Source organism: Eutrigla gurnardus (assembly GCF_963514095.1).
Source record: "Eutrigla gurnardus genome assembly, chromosome: 24".
NCBI lineage: Eukaryota > Metazoa > Chordata > Actinopteri > Perciformes > Triglidae > Eutrigla > Eutrigla gurnardus.
The window spans coordinates 4,194,546-4,206,901 of record NC_139935.1 but is presented as its reverse complement, the minus strand read 5'-3'; the positions used below and the strand labels follow the sequence as shown (position 1 = coordinate 4,206,901).

General features: G+C 48.6%; 1 protein-coding gene across 4 annotated transcripts in view; it reads left to right on the top strand.

The window, feature by feature from the left end:
* Nucleotides 1-180: 180 nt before the first annotated feature.
* The window catches only part of raph1b (Ras association (RalGDS/AF-6) and pleckstrin homology domains 1b), a 31,775-nt gene continuing 19,599 nt past the window's right edge, over nucleotides 181-12,356 (top strand). For 3 of the 4 annotated variants that reach the window (XM_084004182.1, XM_084004181.1, XM_084004179.1), the window contains exons 1-2: nucleotides 181-430; nucleotides 9,199-9,282. The gene's annotated coding sequence lies outside the window, so the exon portion shown is untranslated. The remainder of the gene's footprint in view (nucleotides 431-9,198; nucleotides 9,283-12,356) is intronic. The other variant, XM_084004180.1, reaches the window with a different exon arrangement.

Below are 12,356 nucleotides of genomic sequence, written 5' to 3'. Positions count from 1 at the left end.
CCTCGTTTAACTCCGCAATGTATATATTTTTCAGGTCTACTTTGTTCATATCATGCCATTTAGCTATGTAGGCTTTTCCTGCGATTAACTCCAACGTGTTGGATATTTCCGACGGGCCCGTGAAGGCGGCGTCGGATCCTGGGCTGGACAGGAAACGACGGAGACGCGCAGCGTGTCTCCTCTCGGCACAGCTCCGGGAAAAGAAGAATGGGGAGAGCGAACGGGATTGTTAAACGTAGACGAGGCGACGTGTGAAGCCATGAGGAGAACGGGCAGTGTTTTAAACTAGACTTACCTTCCGAACAGATTAATTCCACGTATCATTCCGGGAGGTTTTCTTCGTTCCCCCCCCCTTGAGGGCAGGAATATTGGCTCCCCCGTTGGAGAACACAGAAAAGGAGAGGACCCGCTTTGTGCATCCCGTTTGACTGTAAGTGGATTTTTTCCTCTGTATTGTAATCTTTTCCACATTCCCGTTACATGGAGCTTGCTGTGACTAAACATGTCAATCATTAAAAGTGATATTTATCTCGCTAGCCCATCCTCGGTTGTGTCCTCGGGAGACGTGGGAGTAGCTATACCGGTCATGTTTACCACACTTCTTTAAAGCCAAGCCGGCTATTAAGAAGACATTGTGAATGTGTGCCTGTTATAATAATTAAAAAAAAGAAGTGTGTGTTGTTGTAGGTTTTTTTGAATGCACCCCCCCGTCTCGCATATGCGGCCATTGAACGATCCCTTTCTTGGGGGAGAAAGGGCGTGCAGCGTTTAGGCCGACTGGGAAAAAGAGCTGCAGCTCAGAGAAAGAGCCAGTTGAGCCTATTATGTTGTATTTGTTAGTTATGTCGCCTTTTTTTTCTTTCTTCCTCCACACAATTTCATAATGATTTTCAACCTCATTCTGCCTCCCCCTCCTTTGCATCTGAGCAGCAGGGGGGGGGAGATGGGTAGTCTCCACCCTGTTCAGCGGGAGGAGAGAGGCTTCTGGTAATGGCCGATGGTTTTTTTGTCGCGCTGGTGTTTATATCTTGCTTGTGCATTATTTTTTTTAATGAAAACCTATTGTATGTCTCTTTATAAGGAGCAACCTGTGAAGTTAAGTGCGTGTGAGTGTGGCCGGCTCATCCCTCTCCTCACTGCAGCACCAACACTGCTTTAATTCCCTTTGTTGGGTGACGCGGATCCGTTAGTGTGGCCAGCTTGACCATCAATTTCACCCTGAAGACCCTTACTGGTGGGAAAGCTGCAACACATGTAATAATGTGCCCTTATAATAATAATGATAATAACACAGCTATGAGCCCCCTCTCAAGTTGAAGTGAGGAGAGATAATGAACCTTCAATGACCGTGGGGTTCAGAGGTCACGCCGTGCCACTGCCTGGCTGGGCCCAGCAAACATTCACCCCCCTCTGTGTGTTATTTACACTGTGAGGCCAAGCTAGGACTGCTTTTTTTTGTGTTCAGGGGGTGAATCCACAAACAAAACGCCACTTGGCCCCAGCCTTTATTCCCTACAGTGGCATTATAATAGGCTGCCTGTGTCCTTAAGGCATGCCTGATTTGTATCCACAAAGCACTAGTCTGGAGGCAAATTATTCCGGGCATGGAGACGGTGCGGCAACAATGCAGCCCGTTCGCCTTACAGTGCAGTCAATGGCACGAAAATAACCGCTAGACCTTCTGGCCGCTTCCCCTCGGGGCAGATGCCTTTAAGCGTGTCATGTTTTGTGTGTTTTTTTTTCGCTGGAGGAACATGGCAGGAGTTTGGAGTCAGATGTCACTGACAATCGTGGAAACAGAAAATGAGTGATGCCGCAAGGACATCTGGAAAACCCAGTTCTACGTTGTTTTTGCTCCTAGCGGTGTTGTTATCGTGTCTCCGTTCCCGTTGCTGTTTCCCATCACGAGCGAAATAACTTTTTATTATCAACTCAATGTGTAAAATAGGGTTTTTTAAAGGTATTTTTTAATGTTTGAGCAATATTTGGGGCTTGCTTTCGACCCGTGGCTGAATCGTAAAGAGGGTTATTGTCATCGTAGCAGGATCGCCTCAGACTTTTACTCCACAGACGTCACAGTCCTGAAGTCGTTGCATGCAGGCGGTATGGCATACAGCTCAGTCATGGATTACATTTCCAGCCGCAGAAGTAAAACACATGTTTGGAGGGAGCGTGTCATTTCACTGCTCCTGTTTTTTAAAAGCACATGTAAGGCTTTTTTTCCCCCTACTGTCAGCCTTCTCTCTCCCCAGGGTATTGAAAAGACAGCCTGGGGAGAGAGGGGTTTATATTTTGGAAGAGCTCAAAATACATAACCAGAAACATGGTTTTCTCATTCGTCCGCTCCGTCTTGTTTTGCCAGAAGTGGAAGGGAAGAAAAAGGGCTTCTGCTCTCCTCCCTCCATGCTTGATTTCCTTGGGATGCAGTTGATTAGATGAGAAAAGCAGTCGTCACATACATTTTGCTCTTAAGGAATGATCCCATGAGACAGTGCGCATTAGGGAGGAGAGATTTGTGTTTGTGTGTTAGCAGCTTCTCCATGCTGGTCTGTCAGCACTTTACTGGCTCTGTCGGGCGAGTTGCACTGTCTGACCTCCGCCCATTCATCCACCCATGTCCCTGGGCATAAGACTGCTCTGCACAAAAGCTCCAGAGACGACGGTGGTGGTAGGTGGTGTACGTTTACCCGGGTTGTGTTACAGCCGGCGGGGTAGGGAGGTAGGTGGGTAGGTAGGTAAAGGAGGGCAGGGGGGGTGGATGGTACTTCAAACGCAGCCTTCAACACACACCGTGATGGAGACCCGGAGGGGAGAGCGTCACCTGATATTTCCACTGATGGATGGTACCTTAGCCTGGGTTGGGGAGCCGTGAATAGACCAGCCGCCAGCTGCACCAACGCCCAGCTCCTCGATGCCAAACAAGATGCCACAACATGGGCGTGTCGTAGGAGAGAGAAAGCGTATGTGTGCCATTCCACCTGGGTGTGTCCCCCCCCCTTTATCACCGGCACGCTGTCCCAGCCTCTGTAGGGCCTTGTTCTGGTAACATTTTGCTGACCTTTGGTGGCAGCTGCCTCTGCCATTTGGAAACAAAGACAAATGGCTAACCAGCCCGCCTATAGCCTTCATAACCTCTACCATTCCAGATAGAGAGTTGCTCTTCCTGTTGGCCTTTGCATGCATACTTAGACTCCATCAGGGCCCTCTATGGCAGGAAATTAATTGTTTGTGATCTACACACAGCCTTTTCTTTCGCGATGATTGATTTCGAGGTTGTGGAGGGGAAAAAACATGCACTTTTACAATATATGGGCAATGCATCCTCTACTCTCCGGCTGCACCGCTGACTGGAGCAGGCAGAAGGAGGGCACCTTCCACTCTTTCAGGGCGATATATATCTGGAGCAAGACAGCTAGAGATACAAATAGCAGAAATTGAACTACAGTTTTCATATCTGTGAGTGTTTTCTCCCTTTCACGAGTGTGTACATTTGTAGTAGAGGTCAGCACAGGTGTGACATTCACTCTAAGAAGCCCACTCTTCTTCAGGTACTTCAACATCGCTGCGTAACATTCATGAAATGCGTTTTCCTTCTAACTTCCTACATTTCTTTTCTATTTCTACGTACGACAATCAGAGCACGGCCTGCACTTGTTGCATGTTGTTGTGATTTATAGATGGAGAGAATGAGTTTTCACGTGCTTCACAACATGCCTTGTTGCTGTGCGGCTGCATTGCATTCTGGTCCACAGAGGCTACTGCTGGGACATCTTATGAAGATGAATTATTCCTATAATCAAAGCATCTTTTTCCTCTTTTAGGACAGACACCAAAATGTGTGTTTTGTTATTAAAAGCATGTTTTTATCTCTGCACCACTTCGTCCATGACCCATTTTCCTCTATTGTATCCGAGCCGCTATCATACATTTCGCCCATTCATTAACTGTCCCCCCTTTTGTGTGCTGCCTCTCTCACTGTACGGTGTGTTTAAGCAGCTTAGGCGGCTTTTAATCGGTGTGACTTTGACAATGGCAGGTGGCTGAATCCCTCTGCTGGGCTGCTGATGTGGACTCCCCCTCCTCTGCTGTATGACAAACGGCCCGTTCCATTCGCTGGTGACGGGGGTCGGTCTTTGTTAACGTAAGAGTGCAGGTGACAGGAAACAAGGGGAACATTTTGTGAGATGCACTGTCTTTTTTTTTTGCACGCCTGTGTTTTAGGTTTAAGTCGCCACGGTCGGGTTTGAAAAGGGAATCTCATCCCAGTGGGAATTCTCAGCTAGAATTCCAGCAGCATCAGGTATCAGAGGGGGGGACGGAGAGGGACGACGGTGATTTATGGGATCATGTTTCCTCCTCTCTCCCACCTGCCTGTGTAATCCACCACAAAGTCCAGCCAAAGCTCCACCGCCACAGTCACGGGATGCATTGATGGATGGGGCGGCCCGTCTGCGTGGACCGAGCCACGGCTAATGGCTCTTTGACATGAGAACACAAAATGCTTAAGGCAAGCAGGAGTGCAGCAGAGAGAGTAACACAAAGTGCTAACTCAGAGGAAATATACATGTGCTGTCTGACTGCCGTATAAAGAATATGCGCTATCGACGGGGTGATGTATGATCTGACTGTGGGGAGACGTAGACTAGGAAGGAGTAAGTGGATTTATTTCCTACTCTCAGTATTGCTTTCTTTTACGCTATGTTGCATCCCTAATTGAATTAAATTAAATGGCCGGTTCTTTGCAGCACATCACCCGATGTGTTATAGCCGGGGATAAACATCAGTCAGAGACGGTTCCTGTTTCGTCCCCCCCCCCCTCTTGTTAGAGTTCAGCTGGTTCTCATGAAACCATAACAGCGGTTAAGCATGTCTGTGTGTTTATGGGGAAGGTTTGTTTGTCAAACTTTGAAACACTTTGAGTCCATCGTACAAAGACACACGCGAGAAAAGTCAAATGTACTTTTTTTTGCCCCCTTCCCCCTCACCTCCCTGTGAAATACCTCCAAGTGTTTATGCTTGTACAGTTGCTTTGTAATCACTGACCTCTGGGTTACATTCCAGTCAAATCCACCGAGGATTCAGTTTTATACACCACTTACAATACACTAACACATGTGGCGTTATACGACCATCACAGAGGGTCAAGGATCCGGTTACAGTGATCGTAGCCTCCTTTGGGTTAGCATCACATTATGCTGGGGGTGTCATGTTTGTGTGTGGTTACGAAAGCAACCACTGAATCTCTGGAACAAACGCTTATCTTGCATGGAAAACCAGACCCGAGCGTGCCCTTTATTTAAGTTGGCATCCTCTTGAACTCTAGCAACCGAAAACAGGCTCACCCTACATTATTTAAATGTGTTCCAACTGTTTCAAGTGTTGCAGTTCAAGCCACGAACTAGCGCTACACCCAGAAACTGGGGCTGAAACAGCTTGTTTTGCCATTAAATATGCACTGTAGCCTACTTTTCCCCCCTCTTCAGACTCACCCATAATCATTAAAGTTCCCTCATGCCTGTTAGAAGTCGCTACGCTACGCAGGCGGCGCTCCAGTGTGCGGTGAAACCTCGGGGAAGGGAAACGAGAAGGGGGTTGGAAAAGCAGCCCACCCCACGGGGGTCGCCCGTCCATAACATCCCGAGTTATGAGCCACAAGGGTCCCCACACATCGCCATGTCACTAGTTATTCCACGGCTGAGCCGGATGCCAAAAAGACTTTTGACGACGAGGGTGAAGAATGTAATAGGGTGAGAGGGAAGGAGTATCCGAGGTTCTTGAGAGCTGATGTTGCAGCTGAAGTCATGTGAAATATGATGGCTCGGAAACACTGAGGTCATTCTTCGTTTCCTCTGCCAAAGTCTCACGTCACACTTTTATTTTTTTTCTTTCACAACGCTTCGACTTGGTGCTCTGCTCCCGTGTTTTTCCCCTTTTTTTCACCGATGTTCACGTCGGACACTGAAGAGGGGAATCTCGAGTTTCAGTCAGTGACCTACAATGCAGAGAGAAGTCGAAAACAGCCGTGCTTGCCATTGTAGAAGCTGATTGACACATCGAAAGAGAATCCCTTGACAGTCACTCAAACCTGCAGGCGTAATCCCACAAAATAGCGCTCTGTGTGTGTGCTTGTGTTGCCAAATCTCATTGACTAATACCCTGGCAGCGCTGCGACTGAGCCCGAGCCTCGACTGAATGAGACTCTGGGTTAAGTTAGTGGCTGAGTAGCTTGCTAATCTCTCTCTGCTCCACTGATCTTCACTCTCTAGTGATTCCTGATTATTTTTGGCCCGCGTGCCACACGGGCAAGTCACTCGGCGACTTGATCAAGATCTGGCCCCAGTTTGGCACCGTGACCGGCTTTGAGGGTCACTGGCATGTTTGTGGTCAGTCAGCTTGACCCCCTCGCCCGCCACTGCTGTTGATGACCCCCCCCTCCCCCTCCAGAGATTATTGGAACGAGAAGTGAGATTTGTCTTTAACCTGACCAGCTGTGATGCGAGTGCTAATGATGAGGTTTGAGAGTTAAACACAGTTTGCTGCACTCAACGCACTATTTCGATCCAACACCAGAGGAACGGGTCCAAGCGTAGACTAAACGCAAGAGGCATTTGATCACGTAACTCTGTATGTGTGTGTTACATTACCCATAAACCCCACTGGCAGCTAGCCAGCTTGTGGGACCTCCATCAGATCCCACTGGCCATCGTGGGAACATTCCTGACGCAGCATTATTCCATAATTCCCACCATGTGTGGGGGGTTTTTTTCCTCCCGCTGAGGAGGAGGAGATCAGCTCCTTGTAATCGCAACCAGACATCGCCGTGCCGACGAGTGGGAGAAGCAGAAAGTAGCCTGTGATGATAGCGGAAGGTCACCGTCACCGCGAGGTAAAGCTCACACAGAGAGCAGGGCTGTTTGTTCAGCCTCGGTGCAGAGACTCGCTGGTCACGTGACCAAGAGGCACTTTGCTGTGTGCAGACGTTTGCGTTCAATACACCTTTTTTTTGAAGGGATTTTTGTATTGAACTCCCGAAGAGGCAACGATGGCGGCTTCACGAGTCCCTTTGACTTGGTGTAAAAGCAATAAGATGATCAATACTAATGCACCTTGCCAGCGAGGATTGCCTTTGTATTGAACCATCAATCTGACTGATGGTTCACTTCAATGCCCTTTACAGGAACGCTCAGGGTCGCCGCTGAAGTGTCGTCTTCTTCTGAAACCAGATGAAGATGCTGCTGGGTGTTTCTGATCAAGCCGTTGTCATAGCGATCATTGCTGAATTAGGGGAGTGTATCTACTTTGTGGTGTCAATCACCATCAGATTATAGCACTGAATGGCCTTTTCAGTGTCTTTTACAATCCAGTTATCCATCACATTTGCAGATGCTTCTTAGTAGAGAAACAAGAATTAGTGGAATGCATCTTAAATCATTAACCTGCACATATTTGCCACACAGCATGCACTGTAACCTGTGTGCAGCTCTGCCCGCTTACTCACTTGTTGTACTTCCCCCCCCGACAACAGTCCCGTCTTTCTTTTCCCGCTGTGACATCATCGTCACCCCTGCCTTGCCCTCTTTCTCACTTCCTGCCCCGACGGGAAATGAGCCGCTGCGGAGGATTACTGTTAATGGGGGAAGTCTGAGTGGACAAGGACACACCTGTGTCCACTACATAGGACCCTGTGTTCGCCCTTGGTCTGCTGTTGAAGTGGGGCACCCATCTAGGCCACATAAAAAGCCTGTTCAAACTAACTGTTGGAAGAAAAGTCAGAGACGTTATGATTTATGGTCTTCTTATAAACATTATTTGATTGTTTTTTTACTCACAAGGTTGTTCAGTAAATGGCTTATCTGTGACGCAGTAAAACATTAGCTTTACGCACTTTTTTGATGATTATGGAGATTGTGATTATTGTGATGACCTCAACGCGAGTCGCTGATATTTGTCTGTGCACGCGCCTCCGTCTTCCGCCTGACGGCAGCTGTGCTGTTGTGACTGGGTCGACTGTGTTCCCCTGCAGCTGCACGGATCCATGTGTCACTGCCACACCTGTTCAATGGCCTTGTGTTGACTGAGTGATATCACACGTTAACTGTGTGCAAATTACACCACCGAGTTGAGAAGGAGGGGTGTGTGTGTGACCTGTAATCCGAGAAGGCAATTGTGTGTTTTTGACACACGGATGACACGCACGTGTGCGGACGAGTCTCACTCTTCCTGACGCTCACTCCCTCCCTCTTACTCTTGTTTGCTGTGAAAACACACACGCACACACTTTTTTTTCCAGCCAAGAGGAGGGCCACATGCTGCGGCTGAACAACAGTTGGTGTGTAGAAAAATGAAGGAACAGCTGAAGCCAGCAGCTTCCTAGTAGGCATCACACACACACACACACACACACACACACACACACACACACACACACACACACACACACACACACACACACACACACACACACACACAGTAAATTCACACTAAGACCAAATCATAGCATTGATATGTCCCAGCCAGCTCAGCACGTTATAACCTACTACCAACAGGCTGGGGGCCAATAGACTCTAAGCCCAGACTATGACTCAGCATTCCGCTTTGTTTGAGATGAAACAAGGTTAGGCTGGTATGAGTCAGCGCCGATGCAGATGAGTGGATGATTCGTTAAACTGTTTTCACGCCGGTCAGCGACGTTGAGACCCGCTGATGAGTCACAGTCGCTAGTAAGGAAGAGTTTTGAGTTCCTACTTTGAGTCACGTTTGTGAAATGATGAGACCTGTAGTGGTTGAGTCGGCTGGATGTGTGGTTCAGATGAAGAAGGGCCTCCCCGGCTCAAATGTCACGCTCTTAATCCTCTGGCAGTAATGATGAGGACGGTTTGTAACGAAGGGAAGAGCTGCACTTGATTGCTTTCGGGGCTTTGCGATAAGTGTCTCCCTGGCTGTGCGTGCTGTTTTCTGTCTGTTTCTAGTTAAGTCTCTCGCTCAAGCACACTCCACCGTTAATCCTCCGCATTCTTGTGACAGTGAGATCGGTCCTGCCTTCCTTTAGCTGCCACGTCTCTGAGTTCTCCTGCAGTGCGGTTGGAATAAACGCGGCCGATCCATAAGTTTGGAATTTCAACCGACTAATGGCCTTGGATGAGAGGAGCGAAGCTGCTCTGGTCACAGCTGATAAGATTCCTTTTCTTTCATTTCCAGAGGATAAAAGCCCCGACGGGGAGTGGAGTGGTGGTTTCGTCTGACCTTTAACCCCAGTAGGAAGGAGAGAAAGCCACTTCAGAGGTAAGAGTTCCTGTAAACTGGAGTGAGTAAATGGTGCCAATGCTACTTTCTGTGGGCAATAAAGTCTGAGTAGAAGGTAAAAGAAAAACCAGCGTTGACACTGCTGCCAGTAAACTTTGCAGAGACTCTTATTTTGACAAGTCGCGGCTGCCAGGGGAGTTATGTTCAAGGTGGTCTCGAATGTTGGTTTTTATTGCAGCGCCTCTGACATGCATGTCTGCCATCATCTGTCATTTCACTGCCTTGCTTTTCAGGGAGTCGAATCCCCGTTTGATCCACGTGTTTGTTGTCTGTTGTAAAAAAGAAAAAGAGGTAAATCCAGAGCTGGTGGAGAGAGGGGGGGGGTGCTTGTAAATCAACGCCAAATGAAAGAGGAGTCAAGCCTCCGAGGATCTTGTCTCCGTCTTCCTCTGAGATAATTCCTGACTAAAGTAGAACCATGTGAGGGCGACTGGGCTGTGGTCTGCAGCAAAGAGCTGCTCCTCATACAATGAGCCTTTATTCTCTCTCTATCGCAGATCTGCGTTGAATTTGCAACCCAGAGTTTCAGTTTTTTCCACTTGTGTTTGTACAAGGATGGCGTCTGAGTGGTTTGTTTTATAGAATATGCACACACGGCTGCACGCATCAGTTGTTTTATTCTTCCTGTTAATATTTTTTGCCCTATCTGTCAGGTTTGATATTGCATCCTCGACTCACGAAGCTTTAGGGAGACACTGCATACATAAGTGGCTCCAGGCAGAAAAACAAAGTACACACGAGACCCGGAACAAATATTAACCTCGTGAACAGAAGCAAAACAAATGTGTTTATCATGATATTTAGTTTGTTGAGGTAAACTAGTCACTTTAAATGTTGGAGGCAGTGGAGGTGGTGTATAATTTACCTTCTTGTACCCTTTCCTGATTAAAAAATATATATATATGCAGTATTTAAAAGTGTCACATGTTGTATTATTTCCATCTTGGGGAAACGAACCTGTGATGTGAGAAAAGCCAGCAGCGAGGCTGTGAAAGGAGGGGTCCCGGGTTTTAAACGGGGACCCCGGCAGCGGCGATGGAGCCCGAGGCTGCGAGGAGGAAGCCGGCTCCTCTGGACTCAAACTGTTCCAGGAAGTCGCGATGCCTCTGTGTCAGAGAGGTTTACAGCTGCGTGCCGGTGTGTCGGCGTCGTGTGGAGACGCTCACTCGCGTCGACGCGCAGCTATCGACGTTATTCAACATGCACGTGCGGTGCATATGTCACTATTCTCCTGTAATGTAGTTGTCATGGCGACTGATCCCTTCATGCATTCTTAAAACAGACATTTCTTTTAGTGTGTGTCCGTTTTGATGAGACACACACGCTTGGGACAGTTGCGTTGCATTCAGATAACAAGAAGCGCTTCATATTAGCCAATCAGAGGCCAGCTGCAGGTGTTCAGACGCGGTTGAAGACATTCCCAGCTGCTAGTGGCATGTGTGCGGAGGCCCCGTGTGTTTCTCTTCGCCTTTAGGTGCAGCACATCGCACACGGCTGGCTCGTTGCAGCGTGAATGTGGTGAATGCACGGGGGTTATCCATCCGTGTGTTTCGGGCATGTGTTGCCCCGTGCAACAGGTTATACCTACTGTGCTTTGTATTCCCGAACAGGTGGGAGATGTGAACCTCCTGTTTTACTGGAGGACGATGGGAAATTCTATCCGTTTATTTAGAGTAGATGAGAGGGCTATGAATGAACATGGCTTCTTATACTGCTGGGAAGTACAGACAAATGGGGTAAATCATAAAAAACGGGTATTAAAGTGCGTTGTTTGTGGTGTTAAAAGGTCTGAATTTGAACAATGGGAAGAAACCCGATCTGCAGTGACACTGATATGGACTTTGTTTCATCCAGTGTCCCAGATACAACCGCAACGTATTTATTCAAATCAGCTCCAGCAGGTTGTGAGTGTTCCTGGTCCAGCATTGCAGCTCTTTTTTTTTACTTGCTTCACCAGAGCAGTGGGGCCCGTTCCTAATGTCTGGCCGGTTCTTCTCAGCAGTCCGCCTCTGTCGTCTGCTGCTGCAGTGCTGCATCATGTCTGAAGGTGTGTGTGTGTGAGCCCACTGCAGCAGACCACCTGAGCCCCTTGGATGTGCGAGTGTGTGTGTGTGTGTGTGTGTGTGTGTGTGTGTGGATGTAACCCCATCTACCGAGGGCTGGGACAAGACTATTGATTTCACATTTGGACTGCTGCCCTGGAGGGAAGCAGGGAGGCTGACACATCCTCGGTCGGTGTGTTTGTGTGCGAGGGAGGGAGGGAGGGAAAGGGAGGAGGCAGGGAGGGAGGGTGACTGTCAGAAACAGGGAGAGAGGGAGGAACACAAATAAGACAAGCACAGAGATATGCCAACTTGAGTGTGCTTGATTTGTAGCCTGCTTTTACATGGAAGTCAGCCATTTTACCTCTGATTTTTCTTTCTTACCGTCGTTATAGAATTAGGAAATGATGGGAATCCATCTGAAAGCGTTCTGAATGAGCAGATGGACACCCTGCAGGTCGTCAATATGTCGGTTTCATGTCTCACGGAAGCCTTGTGATAGCTGCGTGTCTGCCTGTCGACGTGGAGATGTACATGTGTGTTGCCATGGCGACGGCTGCTCAAGTAGATGCAGGGCAGCTGAAGTTTGGCTCGCTCCGATGCCGCCCACCAGTGTGACCATGCATTTCCACCCTCCCTCCTCTCGGTTTTGCCTGCTCCCTCCCCCCCCCGACTCCCTCTCCATCTGTCCACCTCTGTCATCATCCTCTTCATCTTCCTCCCCCTCTGTCCCCGAGCCCTTTCTCTGCTCCTCCTTCCTAATTGGCCGTATCAGCCCGAGTGCCTCGCCGCGTCACGCTGTGCTCCAGTGAGCTCCTATGTGTTTTTGGATCCATATGTGTGTTTAGCATGTGACTTCCTCCTGCTTGCAGGCTGTCAGTCACGCTTGATTTATGACACTGAAGTTGTTGTTTTGGCCATCAGGGCCTCCCTCTTTATTCACAACCTAATAGCCGACTCCCTCCCCCCCATTATTCTCCCCATTCATCACCCTCTCCGTTACAACCCCCG